The sequence below is a fragment of the Canis lupus genome, chromosome 24 (assembly GCF_011100685.1).
Source record: "Canis lupus familiaris isolate Mischka breed German Shepherd chromosome 24, alternate assembly UU_Cfam_GSD_1.0, whole genome shotgun sequence".
NCBI classification, from domain to species: domain Eukaryota; kingdom Metazoa; phylum Chordata; class Mammalia; order Carnivora; family Canidae; genus Canis; species Canis lupus.
In genome coordinates this window covers 36,505,385-36,532,908 of record NC_049245.1, presented here as the reverse complement: position 1 = coordinate 36,532,908, position 27,524 = coordinate 36,505,385, and the positions used below count along the sequence as shown (strand labels likewise).

General features: G+C 41.0%; 1 long non-coding RNA gene across 1 annotated transcript; it reads left to right on the top strand.

The window, feature by feature from the left end:
• The first annotated feature begins 36 nt into the window (after window positions 1-36).
• Window positions 37-27,297, top strand: LOC119877484. Its single transcript, XR_005377948.1, has 2 exons — window positions 37-200; window positions 26,784-27,297. It is a non-coding gene; the product is annotated as an uncharacterized LOC119877484 (long non-coding RNA).
• The last annotated feature ends 227 nt before the right edge of the window (window positions 27,298-27,524 follow it).

Genomic DNA, 27,524 nt, shown 5'->3' with positions numbered 1-27,524 from the left:
CCCTCCCCTCGCTCCCCCCCCCGCTGCCCCCCCCCGCCCCCCAGCGCCGAGTGCGCATGCGGCAAGTTGGGAGGTGGTTTCGAGTGATGGAGTAAATTTCTTTGTCTCGGTTCGGCGGCCGCGTGCGGAGGAGGTTTGCCGCCGGGACTCTGCGGCTGTGTTTACCGACCGAAAGTCGTGGAGGAAACTGGCAAAAAACGGTTAGCAGGGGTCGTCGCCACTGGGTGATTTTTATTTTCTTCTTAGATTTTTTTTTTCCACCGTCAACATTTATTTTCATAAAAAGAGAAAAAAAGTAAAAAATAAGAGCAGCTGACACTTTTATAGAAGTTTTTGCGTGCCGAGAACTGATTAAGGTACTTTTACATGCGTTAAGTAACTGAGTAAGGTATTTTTACATGCATTAAGTAATTTCATCCCCATAGCAACCTTAGCGGAAGGCACCTTACTGTCTACATTTTATATATGGGGCGACCGAGGCACAGGGAGGTTTCCCCAGGTCACGGAGCCGCGACGACAACCCAGGCAGTGGTTCCAGAGTCTGGAAAGTAGGTCCCAGCGCTTACCAGGAACTTTTCGTCTCCTTTCTGAGTGTGGAAATCGTGCTGGTAAATGCAGCTCGTGATTCCTTCCTCTAAGAGGAACTTCAGGAAACGTTTTCCCTAAACCTCAAGATGAAGTTCTCCCAGACAACCCAATCTTGGTAGCTGTCTGCTCCTGTGTGCATGTGATTTTTACCATTTTCAAGTGTACAGTTCAGTGGCATTAAATACACTCACACTGTTGTGTAACCATCACTGCAGTATGCTTCCAGAACTTTTTCATGAATGCCAATGAACTCTATAACCATTAACCAATAGGTCCCCATTATCCTCTCTCCCCAGTCCTGATAACCTCTCAGCTAGCATCTGCCTCTATGAATTTGCCTATCCTCAATATTTCATAAACCTTGAACTCTACAATATTTATCCTTTTGTACCTGGCTTATTTCCCTTGACAGTGTTTTCCAGGGTCATCCATGTCACGGCCTGTGTCACGACTTTACAGTGGCTGAATGATGTGCTATTGCATGTACTCAACACTTTTTGTTTATCCATTCTTCCCTGGAGGGCGCTTGGGTTGCTTCCTCCTCATGTCTATTGTGAATACTGCTGCAAGGAACAGTGAGGTATAAGGATATATTTGAGTGTCTGTTTTCAGCTCTTTGGGGTATATACCTAACAGTGAAATTGCTGGGTAAAATGGTAATTCTAATGTTCAGCTTTTTGAGGAACACCAAACTATTTTCCACAACGGCGACACCATTTAACATTCCCACTAGAAATGTATAAGGCTTCCAGTTTCTCCACATCCTTGCCAACACTTGCTGTTTTCCTTTTTTTTTTTTTTTTTAAGATTTTATTTATCTGGGATCCCTGGGTGGCGCAGCGGTTTGGTGCCTGCCTTTGGCCCAGGGCACGATCCTGGAGACCCAGGATCGAATCCCATGTCGGGCTCCCGGTGCATGGAGCCTGCTTCTCCCTCTGCTTGTGTCTCTGCGCCTCTCTCTCTCTATCTCTGTGACTATCATAAATAAATAAAAATTAAAAAAAAAAAGATTTTATTTATCTATTCATGAAAGATACAGAGAGAGGCAGAGACATAGGCAGAGGGAGAAGCAGGCTCCCTGCGGGGAGCCCGATGTGGGACTCTATCCTGGGGCCCTGGGATCAAGTCCTGAGCCAAAGACAGACACTCAACTGCTGAGCTACCCAGACATCCCTTTTTTTAAGATTTTATGTATTTATTCATGAGAGATACACAAAGAGGCAGAGACATAGGCAGAGGGAGAAGCAGGCTCCCTGTGTGGGATCACGCCCTGAGCCGAAGGCAAACACTGAACCACCAAGCCACCCAGGAGGCTCCCCCCTCTTTTTTTTTTTTTTTTTAGTTGTAGCTTCTTTTAATGGTGGTTCTGATGAGGGTGAACTTCATACCCTGGCTTCAGGCACTGAGTCTTATAAATGAAGAACACCTGCCACTTTTTTTTTTAAGATTTTATATATTCATGAGAGACACAGAGAGACAGAGACATAGGCAGAGGGATAAGCAGGCTCCCCTTTGGGGGTCCGATGCGGGACTCAATCCCAGGACGTGGGATCATACCCTGAGCCAAAGGCAAATGCTCAACTGCTGAGCCACCCAGGCATCCCCACTTACCACTTTATTGACTGGATTTCTGCAGTGGCAGACTGGTCTTCCTGATTCTACTCTTGGCTCTCTTCAGTCCATTCTTCACACAATCGAGAGATCTTTTACCAACCCAAATCATACTGCCTTGCTCCCCTGCATGAACACTGCAATACACTTAGAATGAAACCCCGACTCTGAGCAGCATGATCTAGCTCTTCCCTACCCCATCAGCTTCTGCTACTACTACTCTCCCCTTGTTCCCTCTACTCCAGTCATATTGGCCTCCGTGTTACCCACACAAACCAATCTTATTCCCACCTAAGGACCTTTGTGCCAGCTGTTCCCTTCCCACTACCCAAAATGCTCTCCCTTCAATCAGTTTGTGACTGACTCGTGCCCATCCTTGGATTTCAGCTCAAAAAGAGAGTGCCCTGACCACCCCATAAACCAACAGCACCCACCTTGCAGTCAGGCCCTACCCCATCCCTCTTATCTGCCCCCTAGCATTTAGCACTCTTTGAGATCATTTTATTAGTTAATTTGGTGAACTTGTATATAGTCTGTCTTACTAGATGTGAGCTCCAGAAGGGTGAGGGCTTTGTTTTTATCTTGTTCACTGCTGTATCTCAGGTTCTTAGTATAGTGCGTGACACATAGCGCTTGGTAAATGCCAGGTGAATAAACAAGTGAATAAATGTCCTTATGTGATTATTTAAAAAGATTTTACTTATTTGACAGAGAGAGAACACAAGCAGGGGGAGTGGCAGGCAGAGGGAGAAGCAGGCTCCTCGCCAAGCAAGGAGCCCAATGCAGGGCTCCATCCTAGGACCCTGAGATCATGACCTGAGCTGAAGGCAGACACCTAACCAACTGAGCCACCCAAGCACTCCTCCTTCTGTGTGTTTTTGAATCATTTTCAGATGTATATCAAGTCTGGATACCCATGTTTGCTCAACTCAAATAGCTCTTATGTCAGCTTTCTCTCCACCCCATCATTGCCTGAGCTCTGGAGGGTAGGAATCATGTCCAACTCTTGTGCCATAGAGTAGTGCTGCAATTTCACCATCTATAATGAAGGACTAACATTTTAAATTTCTAATCCAGGGGCACCTGGCTGGCTCAGTTGGTAAAGCATGTGACTCTTAATCTCAGGGTTGTGAATTTGAGCCCCAGTTGGTTATAAAGATTACTTAAAAATCTTTTTAAAAATAAATTAAAAATAAATTTCCAATCCACTGCAAACGGTACTTATGTGAAATATGATGAAATATTGTAGCAATGCCAGTTTGCTAGAAAAGTTTCTAAAATCTTATTCTCAACTTCCATATTTTATTGGGAATAAACGGTTTACAAACGGTTACTAGGTACGTCCATATTTTGAATCAAATTGTCTTAGAGGGGAGCCCGGGTGGCTCAGCGGTTTAGCGCCGCCTTCAGCCCTGGGCAGGATCCTGGAGACCCAGGATTAAGTCCCATGTCAGGCTCCCTGCATGGAACCTGCTTCTTTCTCTGCCTGTGTCTCTGCCTCTTTCTGTGTTTCTCATGAATAAATAAATAAAATCTTAAAAAAAAAAAAAAAAAAAAAAAAACACTAAGAGCTCAGCACAACACCTGGTAGATGTCAGTGTTTAGAGCACTGACTTGAAATCTTAGAAAACCAAGACAAAACAACATCGCACTGGATTAAAGGCAAAGATGGACATGAACAGACTTTGTTTACTACAAAACATCAAATAATGCCAATTGTTAGAGCAGCGCGCTGTCCATTGGAATTTTCTGCAACAATTAAAATGTCATATCTGTCCTGTCCAGTATGGTAGCCACAAGCCATGTGTGGACTGAATTTTCCATTTTAAATTTTAATTAAGTTAAATAGCTGCCTGTGGCTAGTGGCAAACACTTTTGATAGCACAGCTATACCAAATTATATCTTGGAAAACTCAGTTCTCTATCTCCTTTAGAACCTGATATCCTATCAATATCCAAGATCTATCTTATTCTACTGCCTAAATATTGGTCTAGTCAGATCTCTTCCCATTCTCCAATTTAATGGATGACAACACCATTCAAGGAGCCATGCATACTTGATTTCTCCATCTCCTTCAATACCCACTCTCCAGGGATCCCTGGGTGGCGCAGCGGTTTGGCGCCTGCCTTTGGCCCAAGGCACGATCCTGGAGACCGAGGATCGAATCCCACGTTGGGCTCCCGGTGCATGGAGCCTGCTTCTCCCTCTGCCTGTGTCTCTGCCCCTCTCTCTCTCTCTCTCTCTCTCTCTCTGTGTGACTATCATAAATAAATTTAAAAAATTAAAAAAAAAAAAAACAATACCCACTCTCCAGCCTCCCATTCTTCATATCCTCTCAGTATTACCTCCAACTCAAAGGTCCTTCTAATTCTCCCCATCTCCACCATCATCATATCTCACCTAAAGAGTAGCCTCATGGGCAACCCAGATGGCTCAGCGGTTTAGTGTCGCCTTTGGCCCAGGGTGTGATCCTGGAGACCCGGGATCGAGTCCCATGTCGGGCTCCCTGCATGGAGCCTGCTTTTCTCTCTGCCTGTGTCTCTGCCTCTCTCTGTGTGTCTCTCATGAATAAATAAATTTTTAAAAATTAAAAAAAAAAAAAGAGTAGCCTTATAACCAGCTTTTCAGGGTCCAGCCTAGTTCACCATTCCTGTCCCCACTGCCCCATTGAAAATCTTTGAGTAACTTCCATTGTTTTTGTTTTTAATTTTTATTATTATTTTTTAACTTCCGTTGTTTTTTAGGAAAAAGACAAACCTCCTCTTCCTTGGCCTCTAATCAGCCCCTCCTTGGTCTGGCCCTGTTTCTACTCCCAACCCTTAAGTAGGTCAAATTCCTTCTTTTTTTCTTTTTTTTAATAGAAATCTATCATGATCAGTGCAAATCTTTGGAGCACTAGACAGTTTCAACTTTACATTCATTTGTTGTGACTTGATTAGTGGTCTTTTCCACTAGATCATCAGCTCCATGAGGACCAAGACTGGGTCCATTTTTATTCAACGTTTTATCTACTACCTGGCAAGATGATAGTATTTGTTATCGAGGCAGGTTAGCAGAATGGTTGAGTTCACAGCTTGTGGAACTAGCTCCCTAGGTTCAAATCCTGGCTCTACCTCTTGCTAGGTGTGACTTTGGCTAATTACCTTCTCTGTGCATCAGTTTTCTCACCTGTAAAGGGGCAATAGAATAACACCCACCTCTTAGAGTTTTAGATTACATGATTTAAAACAGCAGTTGGCATATAGTAAGGACTGGATAATATCAGTTATTATTAATTGAGTATGTATCCCTGTGACTTAAACAAATACAGGTATCCCTACTTTTTGAAAGTTTGTGTTATACCACTTTGTTTTTATGAAAGACCTGCATTAGTTACCTGTTTGCACTAACCGAAAGAAATCAGAGGAGGATGTTTGCTTTTGAAAAAAAAAAAAGGCAAGAAGCAAAGGAGCTCTCAGTATTTGATTTGCAGCCAGAGGCAGCGCACCCCAGCAGCGAGAGTAGTGCCACCAGGCTCCTTCCCTGGGAACTACGTTCAGCATTTCTGCATCAAACCACCATAGCTTTGAATTTTATCTCTGAGTATCTATACTTTATCCCAGTTTATTTTGTGCATCCATTATGATGATGCATCATAAATATCAGAAAAACTTAAAAGGTTATTTTGGGGGGTTCTGGAACACTTAAAAATTTTTCATATAAATTAACAGTAATTGGGATCCCTGGGTGGCACAGCGGTTTAGCGCCTGCCTTTTGCCCAGGGCGCGATCCTGGAGACCCAGGATCGAATCCCACGTCAGGTTCCCGGTGCATGGAGCCTGCTTCTCCCTCTGCCTGTGTCTCTGCCTCTCTCTCTCTCTCTCTCTCTGTGACTATCATAAATAAATAAAAATTAAAAAAAAATTTTTTTAAGTTAAAAAAAAATTAACAGTAATTGCTCCTTCATGTTAAGACATTTCAGTTTACAGTAGGAATGCTCTGCTTTTGAAGACAGGGAAACCTGCATGTGGGCTTTGCCTCCCAGTTAGGATCCAGCAGTTGTGAGGCTTATGGGAGAGACTAAAGGGCTGGAGGAGGTACAAGGGATCTGCTCCTGTTTCCTGCACATTCTCCTGCGGGTGTCACTCCAACAGCAATTCTTCTTCTTAGAAATGACCATTCCAGTTTCCAGCTGGTTCTAGTTTGCAGTTTTTCATCATTCTTTTTTTTTTTTTTTTAAGATTTTATTTATTTATTCATGAGAGACACACACAGAGAGAGGCAGAGACATAGGCAGAGGGAGAAGCAGGCTCTCTGCAGGGAGCCCCATGTGGGAATCAATCCCAGGACCCTGGAATTAGAACCTGAGCTGAAGGCAGACCCTCACCACTGAGCCACCCATGTGCTCCCTTATTATTCTTTTTAACACTCACAGTACCTGCTCAGAGCACCAGCAACAGCTGAGTGGTGCTGCCTCCTCCACCACAGCTGGAGTCCCACCCCCATGAGAACTTCCTCTGGATTCAGAGACACCAGTGGGTTAGTGCCTCTCTGCTGCATTGACCCTCTTTTCAAACTCATTAGCTTTGGTGTTTTCCAGCCTCTTTCCATCGTCCCCCCAGCTCATGGTTGCTCCATGCAATTACTACTTAGTGTCCCTTCTTGCCTTTTATGTTATTAACACCTGGAATATTACTTTTTTTTTTAAAGATTTTATTTATTCATGAAACACACACAGAGAGAGGCAAGTAGAGACCCCAGGCAGAGGGAGAAGCAGGCTCCATGCAGGGATTGGACGTGGGACTCCATCCCAGGTCCCCAGGATCAGGCCCTGGGCTGAAGGCGGTGCTAAACCACGTAGCCACCCGGGCTGTCCTGGTATGTAACTTTTTATTTTTATTTATTTTATTTTTTTGGGGTATGTTACTTTTTAAATAAGTTCACAAAATCTTTGACTTCCTCCGTTCAAGAGGTAGAGCTGAATTCCTGTCTTGAGTATAGGCTATACTTAGTGACTTGCTTAACAATAGAATGTGGGGGGCAGCCCTGGTGGCGCAGCGGTTTGGTGCCGCCTGCAGCCCAGGGCGTGATCCTGGAGACCCTGGATCGAGTCCCACGTCAGGCCCCGAGATCGAGTCCCACATCGGGCTCTCTGCGTGGAGCCTGCTTCTACCTCTGCCTGTGTCTCTGCCTCTCATTCTCTCTGTGTCTCTATGAATAAATAAATTAAAAAAAAAATCTTTAAAAAAACAAAACAAAACAATAGAATGTGGGGACATTGTTGAAGTTCATAAAATACTTAGTGGCTACACTTAGTACTTTCTTAAATCATATGTTCTGGGAGAAGTTAGCTGCCCTGTGTTGAGGACACTCCAGCAGCCTATCCAAAGGCCCGTGTAATGAGGAATGTCTTCTGGCAATAGCCAGTAAGAAACTGAGGCCTCTGTCATGTGAGGAAGAGACCTTGAAAGTAGATTATCAAGGCCCAGTGAGGCCTTCAGATGATGGTGGCCATTGTAACCCCAATTTCATGGGAGACCCTAAGCCACAACCCTGTAGCCTACACCACTTCTGAAATCCTCACCCCTACCAACTGCAAGGTTCCAGGTGCTTATTTTAAGCCACTGAGTTTTTTTTTTTTTTTTGGGGGGGGGGGGTAATTTGTTACTTAGAAATAAGTAGCTAATTCACCTGGTTTACAATTCTATTTTTTTTTTTTTAAGATTTTATTATTCATGAGAGACAGACAGAGACACAGGCAGAGGGAGAAACAGGCTCCATGCAGGAAGCCCAATGCGGAAACAGGCTCCATGCAGAAGCCCTATCCCAGGACCCCAGGATCACACCCTTGACTGAAGGCAGTGCTAAACTGCTGAGCCGCCAGGGCTGCCCTACAATTCTTTTTTTATTGAGACATAATTGACATATAACATTAAATTAGTTTCATGTGTACAACATAATGATTTTGTGTTTGTATACATTGTGAAATGATCACTACTGTAAATCCAGTTAACATCAATCACTACACATAGTTACATGTTTTTCTTGTAAGAACATTTAAGGTTTATTAGGAACTTTCTGCTTTTTTTAAAGATTTTTATTTATTTATTCATGAGAGACAGAGAGAGAGGCAGACATAGGCAGAGGGAGAAGCAGGCTTCCTGTGGAGAGCCCAATGCAGGACTCAATCACAGGACCCTAGGATCGTGACCTGAGCCAAAGGCAGACACTCAACCACTGAGCCACCCAGGTACCCCTTTCTTGTCTTTTCTATTAAAGCCATTCTAGGGATGCCTGGGTGGCTCAGCGGTTGAGCGTCTGCCTTTGGCTCAGGGTGTGGTCCTTGGGTCCAGGGATCGAGTCCCACATCGGGCTACCTATGGGGAGCCTGCTTCTCCCTCTGCCTATGTCTCTGCCTCTCTCTCTCTGTCTCTCCTGAATAAATAAACAAAATCTTTTAAAAAAAAAGAATATTTCTTTTTAAAAAATTAAAAATCCATTCTAACACGTGTGAGGTGATATCTCATTGTGGTTTTTATTTGCATTTTCCTGATGATTAGTGATGTTGACCACCCTTTCATGTATCTCTGTTGGCCATCTGTGTGTCTTCTTTGGAAAAAATATCTCTTCAGATCCTCTGCCCATTTTTAAATCAGACTGTTTGTGGGGTTTTTTTTTCCATTGAGTTTTATGAATTCTTTATGTATTTTGGATACTAACCTCTTATCAGATATATAATTTGCAAATATTTTCTCCCATTCGGTAGGTTGCTTTTTCATTTTATCAATGGTTTCCTTTGCTGCTCAGAAGCTTTCTAGATTGGTATGGTCTCACTTGCTTATCTTTGCCTTTGTCTCCTTTGCTTTTAGTATCAAATCCAAAAAATCATCACCAAGACCAATGTGAAGGAGCTTACTGCCTGGGTTTCCTTTTAGGAGTTTATGGTTTCAGGTCTTAAACATTCAATTCCTAATTCATTGTGAGTAAATTTATGTGTGTGGCATGAGATAGTAGTCCAATTTCATTCTTTTGCATGTCGTTGTCCTCTTTTCCTGACATTATTTATTGAAGAGACTGTTGATTCCCCCATTGTATATCCTTAGCTCTTTTGTCATACATTAATTGATCAAATATGCCTGGATTTATTTCTAGGCTCTCTATTCTGTTCCATCCATCTAGCTGTCTGTTTTTATGTCACACCATACTTTGTAACATAGTTTAAAATCAGGATGCATGATGCCTCCAACTTTGTTCTTTCTCAAGATTGCTCTATTTGGTGTCTCTAATAATTCTTTACATTACATTTTCTGTTAAAATAACTTGTATAGTGGGGTGCCTGGGTGGCTCAGTCAGTTGAGCATCTGGCACTTGATTTTGGCTCAGGTCATGATCTCAGGGTTGTGAGTCTGCGATCACACTCAGTGAAGAGTCTGCTAGAGATTCTCTCTCTTCCTCTGCCCCTCACCCTGCTTGCCCTCTTTAAATTGAAAAAAAAAATCTTTTTTTTTTTTTTTTTTTAAAGGCAGATTATAGGGCTGCTTGGGTGGCTCAGTCAGTGAAGTGTCTGACTCTTGATCTCAGTTCAGATCTTGGTCTTGGAGTCATGAGTTCAAGCCCTTACTTTAAAAAAAAAGAAAGAAAGAAAGAAAGAAAGAAAGCAGATTATAAAGCATGTACAGTGGGATGCCTGGGTGGCTCGGCGGTTGAGCATTTGCTTTCAGCTCAGGACCTGATGCAGGGCCCGAGGATCGAGTCCTACATTAGGCTCCCTGCAAAGAGCCTGCTTCTCCCTCTGCCTGTGTCCCTGCCTCTCTTTGTGTTTCTCATGAGTAAATAAATAGAATCTAAAATAAATAAATAAAATTTAAAAAACATGTATGATATGGTGAAATCTTATGGGTGAGTTATTAAGAAAATAATTGGATTTTGTACTTTTTTGCTGCTGTGGACTCACCAGCTAAAAGAAGGGGAAACTAAATCTCAGGCCCATTGAGATGACCCAGAGGCAAAAGAGGTATTTGTCATCAAAATTATGAGAAGAATGTGGCCTGATGTCTCTGTGGGGCTACAGATTCTCTAACATGAGAAAGGGGTGGAAGCTATTTAAGTTGCATACAGACAACTAAATCAATCCCAAAGAGAGTTCTTTATTGGTCAATGTGATGGTGAAGTTTAACATCAACTTGACTGGGCCACAAGATGCCCAGATATTTGGTCAAACATTATCTTGTGTGTTTCTCTGAGAGGGTTTTTGGATGAGAGTAACACTTAGGAGCACTTGGCTGACTCAGTTGATGAAACATGTGACTCACTATCTTGGGGTTGTGAGTTTGAGCCCCATGTTGGATATAGAGATTACTTAAAAATAAAATCTTTTTAAAAAGAGAGAGATGGGGCACTGGGGTGGTTCAGTTGGTTAAATGTCTGCCTTCAGCTCAGGTCATGATCTCAGGGTTCTGGGATCAAACCTCAGATCAGGGTCCCTGCTTAGCAGGGAGTGTGCTGCTCCCTTTCCCTCTGCCCCTCCCCCCCAACGCCACTCATGCTCTCTCACTCTGCCTCAAATAAATAAATAAAATATCTTTTTAAAAAAAGAGAGAGAGGGAGATTAACATTTAAGTCAATAAATTGAGTAAAGCAGATTGACCTCTGTACAGTGAGGGAGCCTTATCCAAGCAGTTGAAGGCTTGAATAAAATAAAAGACTAACTCTTCACTGAGTAAGAAAGTTATTCTTCTTATCTAATGGGCTTCATTGAGCTGGAACATCAGCTCTTCTTGATTCTACAGCAACTCCCAGCCTTCAGACTCAAAGTGTGGGATGTTGGCTCTACAGATTTTGGATTTACTGGCTCCATAATTGTGTGAGTCAATTCCTTATAATCTCTCTCTCTATCTCTCCCTCTCTGGTTCTCCCTCTGTCTCCATGTCTATATATAGTTACCTCTAAATGGATTAAATAGAAAGATAATCTCCAGACCTGAAGGCTATATCCAGAAACAACGGCCAAATCACTCTACAGATCTCCTTTGGTTGAGACACCATTGATGCCACTGCTACTTCCAGATATTGTGATTTATCTTCTGACCACAAGACCAGAGGCCATTACTGCCTCTGAACCTGAGAGTTTCTCTTTTTTTTTTTTTCTCAAGATTTTATCTATGTATTCATGAGAGACACAGAGAGAGAGAGAGAGGCAGAGACACAGGCCACAGGCAGAGGGAGAAGCAGGCTCCCCAAAGGGAGCCTGTTGAGGTTGAGGGACTCGATCCCAGGACATGAGCCAAAGGCAGATGCTCAACCACTGAACCACCCAGGTGCCCAGATGGAGAGTTTCTGCTGCCATGCTGGTAAGGGTGGCTCTCTGCTTCCTATGGGAGACTGGCACTGAAGTTTCTGATTGGCAGAGTCTAGGTCTGGCTGCAGTGCCTCTGAGAAACTGATTATCTAGTCTCAGTCTTAGGCATTAATTGATGAGATAGGATGCTCCCAAACAGTGGAAAAGGAAGGAGCCCAAGAATGTTGAGCAGTCATAGAGTAACATATTCATTGCAACAAGGCTGGAAGGACAGAAGATGTCGAGTTTCTGTAGTCAAGACCTACACCTCTCACTTGTGTCACACCCTGGGAAGCAGCAGGTCTCATGGACAGACTTGACACAAAGGAATTAGTTGCTAAGAGTAGAGCCATCTAACTGAGATGGGACATGATTTTGGACTTGGTCTCTGAGCAAATCAGCAATGATCCTTGAACAGAATGCTAAAGGACCTTTTCCAGTTTTTTTGTATTTAGGAAGCTGAGTTGTTGTTTTTTTTTGTTGTTGTTTTGTTTTTTTTGTTTTTTGTTTTTTTTTTTTTTTTTTTTTGAGTTGTTGTTTTTATCTTGTTTCGTTTGCATGATTCTGAGATGGGAAAGAGCCCCTCCCCCCCCAAGAGTTGACATTTGATTTACTGCCAAACTTGGTGAATGTAGACTGAATCAAAGGGATTCAGAGTTGATTTCTCTTTTGATAAAAAGGCAGATAGGGTGTCCAGACTCCTTTCATCCTTTTGCTCCACATCACCATTACATAGCTTCCACTGCACTGTTCAGAATGGCTGCTGAGGGACGCCTGGGTGGCTCAGTGGCTAAGCGTTTGCCTTCGGCTCAGGGCAAGATCCCGGAGTCCTGGGATTGATTCCTTCATCGGGCTCCTTAAGTAAAGCCTGCTTTTCTCTCTGCCTATGTCGCTGCCCACCCCCCACCCCCCATCATGAATAAATAAATAAAATCTTTAAAAAACACAATGGCTGCTGAAGCTCCAGCCATTAGGCCTCATTCCAGCAAGCATGAAGGAAGGGGGAGGGAAAGAAAAACTCATATTCTCCCCTTAATCATACTTCCAGGAAGTCATATAGATGACTTCTGCTTCCATCTCATTGGCCAGGACTTAGTTTGTGGATACTCCTACCTGCAAAGAGGCTGGCAAATGTAGATTTTATTCTGAGCAGCCATATGCCCAACTAAAAATGTAGAATTTACTGCTAAGGAAAAAGTGGATAATGGCAGTTGAGGGTAACAGGAAATTTTTGTCACAGTCAAGAGGCACATACACTAAAATGTTTGCCACAAGTATGTCTGGAAGGTGAAAATATAGATGATTTTTAGTTGCCTCTTTATAGTTTTCCCCAATACTTTATTTAAAAAACAAAAAAACAACCTAACCATATATTTATAATCAGATGGGAAGAAAGCATTGCCACTCTTTCCAATCTGAAGGAAAAAACACAATATGAATAAAACAAATAGTACAATTATGTACCAGAGCAAGGCAATTTTTAAAGAAATATCTACTCTCAGGAGGGCTTGTGCAATGTTTCCAAGGAAATAAAACTTCCCTGGAAAAGCAGCTCCCTTTAGCAACCTGAACATGATTCTCACCACCTACAGATAAGATCTTGTCCTCCCCAGAATGCCACAAGGATCTGTTTGGACTTGTTATGGCACAAGGCATATTTGGCATTGACTTAAATATACTTGCCTTAGTCCTGGTACCACCTGACTACATTCCATGGGTGCTGTGCATCTCCCTGCACTGTGAATGTTGCTGTATGGGCTGAAACTTCGTTAAATATTTATTAGATGGTACCAAATCCAGGCTGTCTTCACACTTTAATTCCCCTATGTGATTTGCAATTGATAAGATCTGGATGGATCTGGAAACCTTGACAAACTTGCCAAAGAATAAGCAAGTCTTGTGAGATCCTTGGCGATCAAAGATGTCGGGAGTTTTGGAGATTTGCTGCACTTGTATAAAATCCATCTTGACTTTCATTTCCACCCTCCTCCTCACCGTCTCCACCCGGTTTCTGCTCTCCTCTCCAAACCAAAGTCTAAAAAGATCAGATTGGAAAGAAGACTTCCAGGTGGTTGAGGGTCTGTCTTTGGCTCAGGGTGTGATCCTGGGGTTCCGGGATTGAGTCCCACATCAGGCTCCCTGTGAGGAGCCTGCTTCTCCCTCTGCCTGTGTCTCTGCCTCTCTCTCTGTCTCTCATGAATAAATAAATAAAATCTTTAGAAAAAAAAAAATAAAACTGAATTCTAGGATGACTGGGTGGCCTAGTGGTTTAGCGCCTGCCTTTAGCTCAGGGTGTAATCCTGGAGTCCTGAGACCAAGTCCTGCATTGGGCTCCCTGCATGGAGCCTGATTCTCCCTCTGCCTGTGTCTCTGCCTCTCTCTCTTTCTGTCTCTCTCATGAATAAATAAATAAAATCTTAAAAAAACAAACAAACAAACAGAAAGAAGACTTCTTTTCCTCCTTGGGGATCTGATATCAACCCCACGATTTTAGCTGTGTTTAGGAGAACCAAGTCTCCCCGCCCAACTCAAAGGTAGGATTTCCAACTGATTTTATTCTCAGAGAGTCAAAGTGGATGTTAGTAATTAATATGGAACAATATTCTACTACTCAATGGTGGCACCAACTCAAGATCAGTTTGCTAACATAGTATTTTCCTATGTTCTGGAACAAAGACTGGAGATATTGCCATTTCTTTCCCTTCTCTCTCCCCAGAGGTAACCATTCTCATGACTTTGAAGTGTTAACCTTCCTGTTGGTGCTATTATATCCCCCATTTTACAGGTAAAGAAAATGAGGCATAGGGAGATAAAGGAATTTGCCCAAGGTCACACCCTTAATAGGTGGTGGAACCAGCACAGACAGGTGATAAGTCAGATGAAGGAAAGACTGCAGGTTGATAAGAGGGACTGAGGCATGTGTTCAGGGAAGTCAGTTCTGTCCCAAAGCTGAGAACTGAAGATGGAGAAAGAGACACTAAGCAAGATTTCTGGGAAGAAAGAACAAGTGCAAAGATTCAAAGTGGGAAGGAATTTGGGCAAAGTGGCTTGCCACTGTAGCTGCTATCTAGCTGCTACATTATTCTTATGGATCATAGAGGTCATATAGGTCTTGAACTACTGGCCTAGATTACATTTATGAATGAAGCCTAATTATTTTCTGGTTATTCAAGCCCTATTGAGGGATACCTGGGTGGCTCATTGGTAAGGTCTGCCTTTGGCTCAGGGTGTGATCCTGGAGTTCCAGGATCGAGTGCCACATCGGGCTCTCCACGAGGAGCCTGCTTCTCCCTCTGCCTGTGTCTCTGCCTCTCTCTGTGTGTCTCTCATGAAATAAAAAAAAATCTTTTAAAAGAAAAAAAAAGCCCTATTGTTTGGTTTGGTTGTCACATGTAACTGCATCTAATCCTAATTGATCCATTGTCCCGTCCTTCTGTGAATTCAAATAAGATGTATGCATGTGTACAAATCCATTGTATTGACCCTGTATCTGTCTCATTTTGGTTTCTACTCCTTGATTTCTTCGTCTTTTTTTTTTTTTTAAGATTTTATTTATGTATTCATAGACACAGAGAGAGAGAGGCAGAGACACAGGCAGAGGGAGAAGCAGGCTCCATGCAGGGAGCCCAATGTGGGACCCGATCCCGAGTCTCCAGGATCACACCCCAGGCTGCAGGCGGCACCAAACCGCTGCGCCACCAGGGCTGCCCTTTCTTTGTCTTTTTTAAAGCAAGTTTTAGTTGTGGCATAGTTTTGCTTTTGGTGGTGGTCTTAGTTAGAAATCATTTTATTGCAAGAAACAAATACCTATTGAAGTTACATTATAGAAAGACATTGAAAGGGGGTGCCTTGGGTGGCTAAGTGGGTTGGGTATCCATCTCTTGATTTCAGCTCTGGTCATGATCTCAGGGTCGTGGGATCAAGCCCCACATCCAGCTCTGAGCTGAGTGTGGAGCCTACTTGGGATTCTTTCTCTCTCTGTCCCTCTGCCCCTCCTCCTGCTTGCTTACTAAATAAAAAATAAAGAAAGAAAATAATAAAATAAATAAAATAAAAAATAAAATATTAAATATAATATAAAATATAAAATAAAATAGTAAAATGGTGCCTGAATGGCTCAGTCGCTTAAGTGTCTGCCTTTGAAAAAAAAAAAAAAAAAGTGTCTGCCTTTGGCTTAAGGTCATGATCCCAGGGCAGCCCTGGTGGACAAGAGGTTTAGCGCCACCTTTGGCCCAGGGCGTGATCCTGGAGACCCTGGATCAAGTCCCACGTCGGGCTCCCTGCATGGAGCCTGCTTCTCTCTCTGCCTGTGTCTCTGTCTCTCTCGGTGTCTCTTATGAATAGGTAAATAAAATCTTTTAAAATAAATAAATAGGGATCCCTGGGTGGCGCAGCGGTTTGGCGCCTGCCTTTGGCCCAGGGCGCGATCCTGGAGACCCGGGATCGGGTCCCACATCGGGCTCCCGGTGCATGGAGCCTGCTTCTCCCTCTGCCTGTGTCTCTGCCTCTCTCTCTCTCTGTGACTATCATAAATAAATAAAAATTTAAAAAAAAAATTTAAAAAAAAATAAATAAAATAAAATAAATAAATAAATAGGTTTTTTTAAAAAAGCACTTTAAAAAAAAAAAAAGGTCATGATCCCAGAGTCCTGGGATGGACCGCTGCATCAGGCTCCCTGCTTAGCATTGGGATCCCTGTTGGCTTTTCTCTCTCCCTCTGCCCTTCCCCTCTACTCATGCTCTCTCTCTCTCTCTCTCTCTCTCTCTCTAATAAATAAAATATTAAATAAAGATTTTGAAAAAGGAAAGATTTAGTAAAAGGCATCAGATGTCTCAAAGAAATAATAACAAAAAATAAAACTTATTAACCACTTATATTTTAAAGATTATTCTATGATTTTTACACATTAATATATTTAATTCTCACAATAGCCTTATGAAGTAGATCAATACCCCAATATTTGTAACAGCTTTATTGAGATGTAATTCATATACCACCTTTTTCACCCATATAAAACAACATCACCAAAATCAATTTTAGAACATTTTCATCAAGTGAAAGCCCAAGAGAAACCCCATGGTCTTTAGCTATCATCCTTAATCTTCACACACACACTCCAGCCGTAGGACAACCACTAATCTACTTTTTGTCTCTCCGGATTTCCTTATTCTGGACAATTCACATCATGGAATTATATAATATGTGACTAGATCCTTTCTCTTAGCATGTTTTAGCATGTACAGTACTCCATCCTTTTATATATGGCTGAATAATACTACATTGTATGGATATGTTACATTTTGTTCATCAGTTGATGGACATTTGGGTTGTTTCCCCCTTTTTTGGCTGTTATGAATAATGTTGCTGTGAACATACATGAACAAATTTTCAGGTGGACATAATTTTCTTGGGTACTATGAGTGGAATTGTTGGATATGTTAACTCTGTATTTATATTTTTGAGGAACTGCCAAATTCATCAAAACAACATCAGGATCATCAGGTTGGGAGGGCTGCTTATTGTAATTACTCACTGAAGCACTGAGAAGGAGATATGGCAACAAACGAATGGCTTCTTAGATGGTTTGCCCAGAAATGACACGTCACCTCTGTTGACCTTTTATTGGTCAAATTAGGTCATACAGCCACACCCAAAGTCAAGGGGGCAGGAAAATACATTCTTACCTAACATGCAGAAAGGGGAAAGAACTAGATACATTTACAGAAGGATGCTAAGGGCTGATTCAGTGAATGTTGTGTAGAAAAACAAGAAAGGCTCCTATGAGGGGATGACGTTTACTCTGAGACTTGAAAGATCAAAAAGAGCCTCTTTGAGATGATCAGGGAAAAGAGATACTCACCATCACTAGTCATTAAGGAAATATCAATAAAACCACAAGGAACTACTTCACACCCACTAAAATGGCTATATATTTGACCCTTGAACGACACAGGTTTGAACTGCATGAGCCCACTTATACATGGATTTTTTTCTCTTTTCTTTTTTTTTAATTTTAAAGATTATTTATTTGTGAGAGAGAGAGAGAAAGAGAGAGAGAGAGAGAGGATGAGCAGGGAGCAGAGGGAGAGGGAGAAGCAGACTCCCCACTGAGCAGGAAACCTGAAGCAAGGCTCAATCCCAGGACCCTGAGATCAGAACCTGAGCCAATGCTTAACTGACTGAGCCACCCAGGTGCCCCATGTGGAATTTTTCCCCCACAAATACAGTAGAATACCATAAATGTATTTTCTCTTTCTTCTTTTTTCAATTTAAGCTCTACACCCAATGTGGCCTGGAACTCATAACCCTGAGATAATGATGAGTCACATGCTTTACCAACTGAGCCAGTCAGACACCCCTATTTTCTCTTTATGATTTTCTAAATATTTTTTTCTCTAGCTTACTTCATTGTAAGAATGGAGTGTATAATACATATAACCTACAGAATATGTGTTAATTGGCTCTTTATGTTATCAATAAGGCTTCCAATCAACAGTAGGCTATAAGTAGTTAAGAGGAGTCAAAAGCTATATGTAGATTTTTGACTGCACGGCAGGAGGTCAATGCCCCTAACCCTTCAATTGTTCAAGGATCAACTGTAATAATAACAATAAAAAAAAAATATATATATATATATATATACACACAAACAGTAAAAACTGTTGGCAAGAGTGTGGAAAAACTGAAACCTCATTCACTATTGGTGGGCATATAAAATGGCACAGCCACTTTTGAAAACAGTTTGACAGTTCCTCAAAAAAATTAAAAACAGAGTTATCAGAGGCACCTGAGTGGCTCAGTCAGTTAAGCATCTGCCTTCAGCTTAAGTTATGGCCCGGGTTTCCTAGAGTCCAGCCCCACATCAGGCTCCCTGCCCAGCGGGGACTCTGATTGTCCCTCTCCCTCTCCCCCATGCCCTCTCATGTTTGCTTCCTCTTTCTCACTCTCTTTCTTAAATAAGTAAATTAAATCTTAAAAAAAAAAAAAATACAATTACCAGATGACCCAGCAATTCCTCTTTTAGGTATACGCCCAAGAGAACTAAAAACCTACATCCACACAAAATTTGTACATGAATGTTCATAGCAGCTTTATTCACAATAGCCCCAAATAGAAACAACCCAAATGTCTATCACCTTATAAATGAGTAAACAAAATGTGGTGTATACACATATGATATACTATATCATATATATATGTGTGTTACATATACTGGAATATCAGTCACCAAATAAAAACAAATGAAGTATTGACACACGCTATAATATGGAGGAACCTGGAAAACATTATGCTAAGTGAAAGAAACTGGCCATTTATTTTATTCTATTTGTATAAAAGGTCCAGGACTGGCGAATGCATAGAGACAGAAGTCAGATTAGTGGTTGCCAGTGGCTGAGGAGAGGAAAGAGTGGAATGTTAATGGATTTGTTTTGGGGATGGCATAATTGTTCTGGAATTAGATAGGGGTGATGGTTGTACAACTGTAGGAGTATACTAAAAACTGCTGAATTATACACTTTAAAAGAGTGAATTTTTTAAAGATTTTATTTATTTATTCATGGGAGGACAGAGAGGTAGAGACATAGGCAGAGGAAGAAATAGGCTCCCTGAGGGCAGCTGGGTGTGGAACTTGATCCCAGGACCCTAGGATCACAGCCTGAGCCAAAGGCAGACACTCCACCACTGAGCCACCCAGGCATCCCAAAGAGTGAATTTTTAAAAAGATTTTATTATTTATTTTAGAGAGAGAAAACACAAGCCAGCATAGGGGCAGAAGGGAAGAGGGAGAAACAGATTCCTTACTGAGCAGGGAACCCAATGCAGGGCTCAATCCCAGGAACCCAGGATCATGACCTGAGCTGAATGCAGAAAACTTAACTGACTGAGCCACCCAGGCACCCCCCAAAAAGGGTGAGTTTTTTAAAAAGATTTTATTTATTTATTCATGAGAGACACAGAGAGGCAGAGTCATAGGCAGAGGAAGAAGCAAACTCCTTGCAGGGAGCCGAATAGGGGACTCGATTCCCAGACCAGAATCACGCCCTGAGCCGAAGACAGATGCTCAACTGCTGAGCCACTCAGGCGTCCCTAAAGGAGTGATTTTATGGTATGTAAAATGCATCTCAATTAAAGATAGATAAGCAGACCCATTAAGTGAAAGAGAAAAATAAAGAAATTGAAAATCTGATGGGGAATGGAATATTTTCCTAGTTTCACAATACCTTTTAATAAAATACTAATAAGGAAAAAAGAATAACTGTACAAATGGGGAAACTGGCATTTGAATGACCAAAGTGAACACCATTAACAATGAGACAAATCACAATCATGTGCCAACTGATTGGATGTAATGAGAACTCAGCATTGCTGGTATTTGATTTTCCTGGCAAAGATTCATAAGCTGAAACTAATCATAAAGAAACCTCAGTTAAACTCAAACGGAAGAACATGCCAGCAACATGCCAAATAATTGGCCAGCAACCTTCAAAAATATCAAAGACAAGGAAGTTGAGGAAAGAGTGAAGAACTGTCCCAAACTGAGAGAGACTAATGAGACAGAGCAATATAAATGCAAAGATCATTTTTTTTTTTTCTCCCAAGTAGGCTCCACATCCAAATAGGGTTCAAACTCATGAGATCAAGCCAGTCAGGCACCCCTAAATGCAAAGATCTTTTCACCCCAAAGGACATTATTGGACAAATTGGTGAAACTTGACAGGTTGTCTGAGGATTCAACAATAGTATCCTATCATTGGGCAGCCCGGGTGGTTCAGTGGTTTAGCGCCGCCTTCAGCCCAGGGTGTGATCCTGGAGACCTAGGATCGAGTCCCACATTGGGGACTGTGTGGAGCCTGTTTCTCCCTCTGCCTGTGTCTCTGCCTCTCTCTTTCTCTGTGTCTCTCATGAATGAATAAATAAAATCTTAAAAAAAAAAAAAGAAAAGAAATAGGATGGAAACTAGAAGACAGTAGTGTCCATATGCTAATATAGTATCCTATCATATTAATATTCTTATTTGGATGGTTGTATTACTAAGAAATCCCTTGTAGGAAATACACACTAAAGTATTTGAAGCTGAACAAGTCAGCATTCATCCTCAAAAGATTCAAGACAAAAAAAAAAAAAAACCTGTCAGAACCATATTTATAATTTTTTTTGTAAGTTTGAAATTGTTTAAAAAAATTCATAATCCAGGGACACCTGGCTGGCTCAGTCAGTGAAGCATGTGACTCTTGCTTTCGGAGTTCAAGGTCAAGCCCCAGATTGGGTGTAGAGATTACTTTTTTTTTTTTTGAGATTACTTTTTAAAAAAGTTCATATACCAATTTCCAGTGAGGTTTCATACTTTCTCAGTTAACCATCTTCTCTTCATTTCACAATCTTCCTTATATTCATTGAATATGAATGATATCTACCACTTATTGGCACAAAATTCTTAATGCACATGTGACAATATGCATGAAAAACATTGTCATGTATCACTTAGAGCTCAGAAACCAGTACTGCTTAACTTAAGCAGGAAAAAGTATGGACTAGAAGGACATGAGTTATATGGCTGGCTCTGCTGGAAACAGCTCCCTCATTTAATAAATCTGTGTTGATCTTGTGCAATGGATTTAACCATTCAGTGCATCGGTTTATGCATCCATATAATGGAAAATATAGTACCTATTGCATAAGATAGTTGTGGGGATTAAACTAATTAATACATATAAGACACAACAGTGCCCAACAACACATCATTAATGCTTCATAGATGTTATTTATTATCATTAACTAACTTGTTCAAAGAAGCCAATGAGTGGCCGGTGCAGGATTCTAATCCAAGTCCATTTGAAACCAAAACCTGAGCTCCCTAACATCACAACCTTTTTTCACAATGTTAACTGAGCATGATTCTCCCCCTTTTCTCCTAAAGGCTGGTGAAACACAGGGATGTTCCTTCTCCCACCCCACTAGCAATTACTTCCTTTTGCATTCTCCAGGGGTTTATAAACAAAAACTTGTCAAGCCGGCTGGTCCCTCTGAGAAGCAGTTTATATCCACACCCTACAAAAGCTTTTGCCTCACTGGCTTTGGGTAATGCTATCCCTTTAAATATGGAGGACATTTAATCTAAGTAATACTGTCCATGGTCTTTAATCTAGGAATGAACTTTGAGGTGCAGCTTTGAGGTGACATGCTTGCATCAATATCTTCAATGCAGTATCTTCCTACCTTGTATCTAAACATTATCCTTCCTTCCGATATTTGGTTTGAAAATATTGGGTCAACATCTGAAAAGGTAATGCAGTTCCCTGGAAGGTGTTGTATTAATCATTTAAAAAAATTTTTTTCTGTATTTTATAATGTTTTAAATAGGCTTAAAAAGATTGGCAGTAGGGAAGAGCCTGCTTCTCCCAGGGCTACTCTGTTCTTAGAGACAGACAGCAGAGAGCTCAGCAGGGAGCATGTCTTTCAAATGCCAGCCAGCAAGTCTCTAGTTTATATCTCCAATGGTCCTCTAACTGGAACACACCAAGCCAGTGTTTATCCTGCCTGAAATCATCCCAGGGGCCAGGTACCAGGCAACTAGAGAGCATCCCTATAGCCCAAAGCCCATTGGCATTATTCAAACTAGCTAGGCCTAAATCCAAGCATTCCTCTCTCCCCTGTCTTCTGCTACCAGATGACATCAATACCTGGTGCTTCCTGGGATCCCTGGGTGGCGCAGTGGTTTGGCGCCTGCCTTTGGCCCAGGGCGCGATCCTGGAGACCCTGGGATCGAATCCCACGTCGGGCTCCCGGTGCATGGAGCCTGCTTCTGCCTCTGCCTATGTCTCTGCCTCTCTCTCTCTCTCTCTCTCTGTGACTATCATAAAAAAAAAAAAAAAAAATACCTGGTGCTTCCTTTGTGGCTCTGCATGGCACATAGTTATCCCCCCTCTAGGACCTGTGAGAAGAATAAACTTACTTGGAACGCCTGGTGGCTCAGCGGTTGAGTGCCTGCCTTCAGCCCAGGGCATGATCCTGGAGTCCCAGGATCGAGTCCTGCATCGGCCTCCCTGCATGGAGCCTGCTTCTTCCTCTGCCTATGTCTCTGTCTCTCTTTGTGTGTGTCTCTGATGAATAAATAAAATCTTTAAAAAAAAATAATAAATAAACTTCTTTCTTGAAGAACAAGAGCCTCATTCTCACTTCTTTCTGTGGCTACATCAACTTTACCATACTGTTTCCAACACCTACATTCTCAGAACAGGTAATATAAATTGATTTTTTTTTCCTAAAAATTACACTTGATTTATATTTATTGTTAAAGCACTATTAATGTATGTTAATTATACCTAAATAAAAATATGTAGTAGAGAACACTGTTAGACCCTAAAGAAAGTTTGAAAAAAAACAGAAGATAACATCTATATCATACCATTTCAATTAAACCATTGCTTTCCTTTTCCAGTCTGTTTTCTAACTTTGTTCATATACATTCCTCCTTATATGATTAATAAGAAAATATTAATGATCTATACTAATTATAGTGCTCATATTTATAAAAATAGTCTTTTCTATCTCATTTTGAGACCTTAAAAAGAAAAGGAGTGATCATAGAAATAGGATGGAAACTTGGGATGCCTGGGTGGTTCAGTGGTTGAGCCTTTGGCTCAGGTCATGATCCTGGGGTCCTGGATCAAGTCCCACATTGGGCTCTCTGCATGGAGCCTGCTTCTCCCTCTGCCTGTGTCTCTGCCTTTCTCTCTGTGCCTCTCATTAATAAATAAATAAAATCTTAAAAAAAAGAAAAGAAGTAGGATGGAAACTAGAAGACAGTAGTGTCATATGCCCAGGAAGGAGAATATTTCTAGAAGGGAGTGGTGGGCCATGTCAAATGCTAATGAAAGATTCAGCAACAAGAGATCTGAACATGCTCATCAGATTTAGCAACATGTTTTAATAAAGTATTGGCAAACCTTTCAATAAACTTGGCTCTGTGATGGAACTGGAGACACAATGAGACTAAGAGATTTGTTTGGGTTTTGTTTTTTAGATAAGAAAGACATAAGAATGTTTAAATAAAGATTGGGAGAATCTAGTTGTGAGCTAATACTTACCAAAAGAGGAAATGAGTTATTGGTAGCATAAGGTTTATATGAAGGAGAGGAGATAAGGATTGGTTTTGATAGGAGAGCCACCAGCCAATCCTATGGCAACAGGAAGAAGATTGGCTCAGATGTAGGTGGGTTATTGTTTTTGTTTTTGGGAAGATGGGTGAATTTTTCAGTATAGACACTGACAAAGCAGATAGTTGGAATTTTGATCAACAAGTACAACCAGAATACAAGTGGTCATCGCAGTTTATGGTATTAGAAAGAGTGTTCTTAAAAAAAAATTAAAATTAAAAAAAAGAAAGAGTGTTCTTGAAATGATGGACCATAACATTTTGCTGAATATAGAAAGACATGAAAGATGGAGAAAGCTGATGGGGAGAAACTAGATGGGTAAATAGATTGGAGTCCTGATTAGCTAGAAGAATAGTCTTAGGGCAGCCCCGGTGGCGCAGCGGTTTAGCGCCGCCTGCAGCCCGGGGTGTGATCCTGGAGACCCGGGATCGAGTCCCGCATCGGGCTTCCTGCGGGGAGCCGGCTTCTCCCTCTGCCTGTGTCTCTTCGCTCTCTCTGAATGAATAAATAAATAAATCTTTAAAAAAAAAAAAAAAAAAAGAAGAATAGTCTTAGTCACAAAATACAGAGGTTAGAAGGGTTATAGCCATAATGTAGAATGATGTTTTGCATATGTTTATTTTTTATGTCAAGACCTAGCATATGGGGATCCCTGGGTGGCTCAGCGGTTTAGCGCCTGCCTTTGGCCCAGGGTGTGATCCTGGAGTCCCGGGATCGAGTCCCACGTCAGGCTCCCGGCATGGAGCCTGCTTCTCCCTCTGCCTGTGTCTCTGCCTCTCTCTCTCTCTCTCTCATGAATAAATAAATAAAATCTTAAAAAAAAAAAAAAAGACCTAGTATATGGTCATAAGGAGGGATGACTAGGGTATGATGGAGGAGAAAATCACTGGAAATGAGAATGTCCGACTAGGATCTTGGATTTGCTTTTTGTATTAATGTTGAGGTCAATAGGATGATGACTGGAGGAGCATATGTGATCCAGGTCCTCAAATGTGGTGGATAAAGGCAGTGGAGAGCGAATAACAGGATCATAACTGAATGGCCTCTCTTCTGAACTCTATTCTTGAATTTCCAGATATCTAACCTAATATCTCCACTTAGATATCTACTAGCTATCTTCAAGTTAACAATATAGTCAAGCCTAGAAATGAGGGGACTAGAGAAGTCATTTTTATGGGTACCTAATTACCCTAAAAATAAGATTGGGGTTCTTCTGCAGTAAAAAATTGGAAAGTGGATTGTCAGTATACAACAAATGGTCTCCCCTACATTGTGTAACAGTCACATTACCAGATTTTTACAACAGTGAAAATTCAGGTAGCCTCAAAAGTTAAGGGGAGCATCCAGAAAATACAAAGAACTCTTACTGTTCAAAACTAAAAGACAACCCAATTTTATTATTTTTATTTATTTATTTTAAAGATTTCATTAATTCATGAGAGACACAGAGAGAGAGAGGCAGAGACACAAGCAGAGGAAGAAGCAGGCTCCATGCAGGGAGCCCAACGTGGGACTCGATCCCGGGTCTCCAGGATCACACCCTGGGCTGAAGGCAGCGCTAAATCACTGAGCCACCCGGGCTGCCCAACAACCCAATTTTAAAGTGAGGAAAGGACTTGAATAGACATTTCTACAAAGAAGATATACAAATGACCAAAAAGTACATGAAAAGATACTTGATATCATTAGTTATTAGGGAAATGCAAATCAAAATCATGAGATACCACATTACACTCACTAGGATAGCTATAATTTAAAAAAAAAAAAAAAACCATCATTGGCAAAGATGTGGAGAAATTAGAACTCTTGTATATCACCAGTGGGAATATAAAATGGTCCAGCTATAGAAGATAGCTTGGCATTTCCTAAAAGAAGTAAACATAGAGTAACCATGTGACTCAGCAGTTTAACCCCTAAATATATACCCAAAAGAGCTGTAAAAATAGTTTTTTGAGAGAATTTGAAAACAAATTCTTGTATGTGAATGTTCATAGCAGCACTGTTCACAGTAACCAAAGGTGGAAAAACAACCATAAACAGATAAGTGGATAAAGAAATTGTGATATAGCCATACAATGGAATATTATTTGGCTGTAAAAAGGAATGAAGTACTAATACATGCTAGAATGTGGGTGAACTTGAAAACATTATGTTAAGTGGATGAAGTCAAACATCAAACATCACATATTGTATGATTCCATTTAAATGAAATATGCAGAATAGGTAAATTCTAGAAACAGAAAACAAATTAATGATTGCCAGAATTTTGGGAGAGAGGAGGGAATGGGGAGCAACTGCTTAATGGATACAAAGTTTCCTTTTGGAGTGATGAAAATGTTTTGGAATGAGATGGAGGTGGTGGTAGCTCAACACTGTGAAAGTACTAAATGCCACTGAATTTTTTACTGTAAAATGGTTGATTTTATGTGAATTTCACCTAAATTTTAATAAAAAAATTAAGTGGAAGAGTTTTAGTATTAAGAATGATAGAAAAGTTATTTATCAAGATGCAGCAAATTCTTTAGCTGAGGAAAGTGATACATGATTATGCAAGTATGTTCTCACTATATAGAGTAATTCAAATAAAGCACAAAGTATAAGTGCCAAATTTCTTTTCTGCTACATAAAGAGAAGCCTATGTTAGGAAAATAGTTTTATGCTTTCTAACAGTTGTGGAGTTTGAAAACCCAGTGATTAAGAATTTTTCTCTACCACCATCAAGAAGAAAAAGAAGATGAAGAAGGAGGTAGGGGCACCTGGCTGGCTCAGTTGGAAGAGAATTCAATTCTTCATCTTGGGGTCATTAGTTAGAGCCCCACATTAGACGTAGAGATTACTTATATAAATAAACTTAAAAAAAAAAAAGGAGGAGAAGAGATAGACAACAGAGGAAGTGAGGGAATAATAATAATAAAAAGTTGGTTTCCCATTTAAACATAAAGTACTGAAAAACAAAATTTCCCCTCGTATGAGAAAAAGAACACCTCTGTGTTCTGAAAGACAATGATTTCTAACCTAGAATTCTATACCCAGCCAAATTATCCATGAAGCATGAAGATAGAATAAAGATATTTCCAGATATGAAATGTTTCAAAAATTTCTCTCCTAGGCCACTTTCTCAGAAAGCGAGTGGAACTTGAGGGAGGAAACCATGGAAAAAGGGACTCATGGAATCCAATAAACAGGAGATCCAGCCCAAGAAAGAGGCAAGAGAAAATACCACTGCCACAGCTGCCCAACAGGCCTGGAGAGGAATCCATCCTAAAAAGAGCAGGAGAACAGAGAACTGCAAGGTCGGGGAATGTCTCCAAGAAAAAAAAAAGAAAGAAAATAAATGGATTGATTACCAATATGTTTGAATCTCTTGAGAGAAAATTTCAGTTTCTGTCAGAGATTTTGTGGATCAATTGGTGATAAATACACAGATAACTAAGTGTAGCCAATTTGTTGAACAGATGGGAACTCTGGGGTGTAGGAAGAAAATAAGTTTATTCTTGGATGCAAAGTTTATTCTTTGCATATTCAAATTGTTCTTCCCCCCATGCCCTTGAATGAAGTCTAGGGCAAATCTCGGCCTATTTAGTCACTCAGGTAATAAAATTCTCTTGATCACTTAAAACTTCCAAATAGCCTCGGCTCAGTAATTCAAAAGTCCACTCTCATGCATTAAGCCCAACCATATGGAATTGCTATTTTTGCGAGTCAAATTGTTGAATATTGGCAGTTTCACTTGGTTTGCTTTAAGAAGACTCAAAATTTCCAAATTTATTTAAAATAAAATAATCTCTCCTTCTACCAGATAGGCCTGCTTTGGACTGGCCATCTGAGGTAAGAAAGGGAGGGCTTCTTT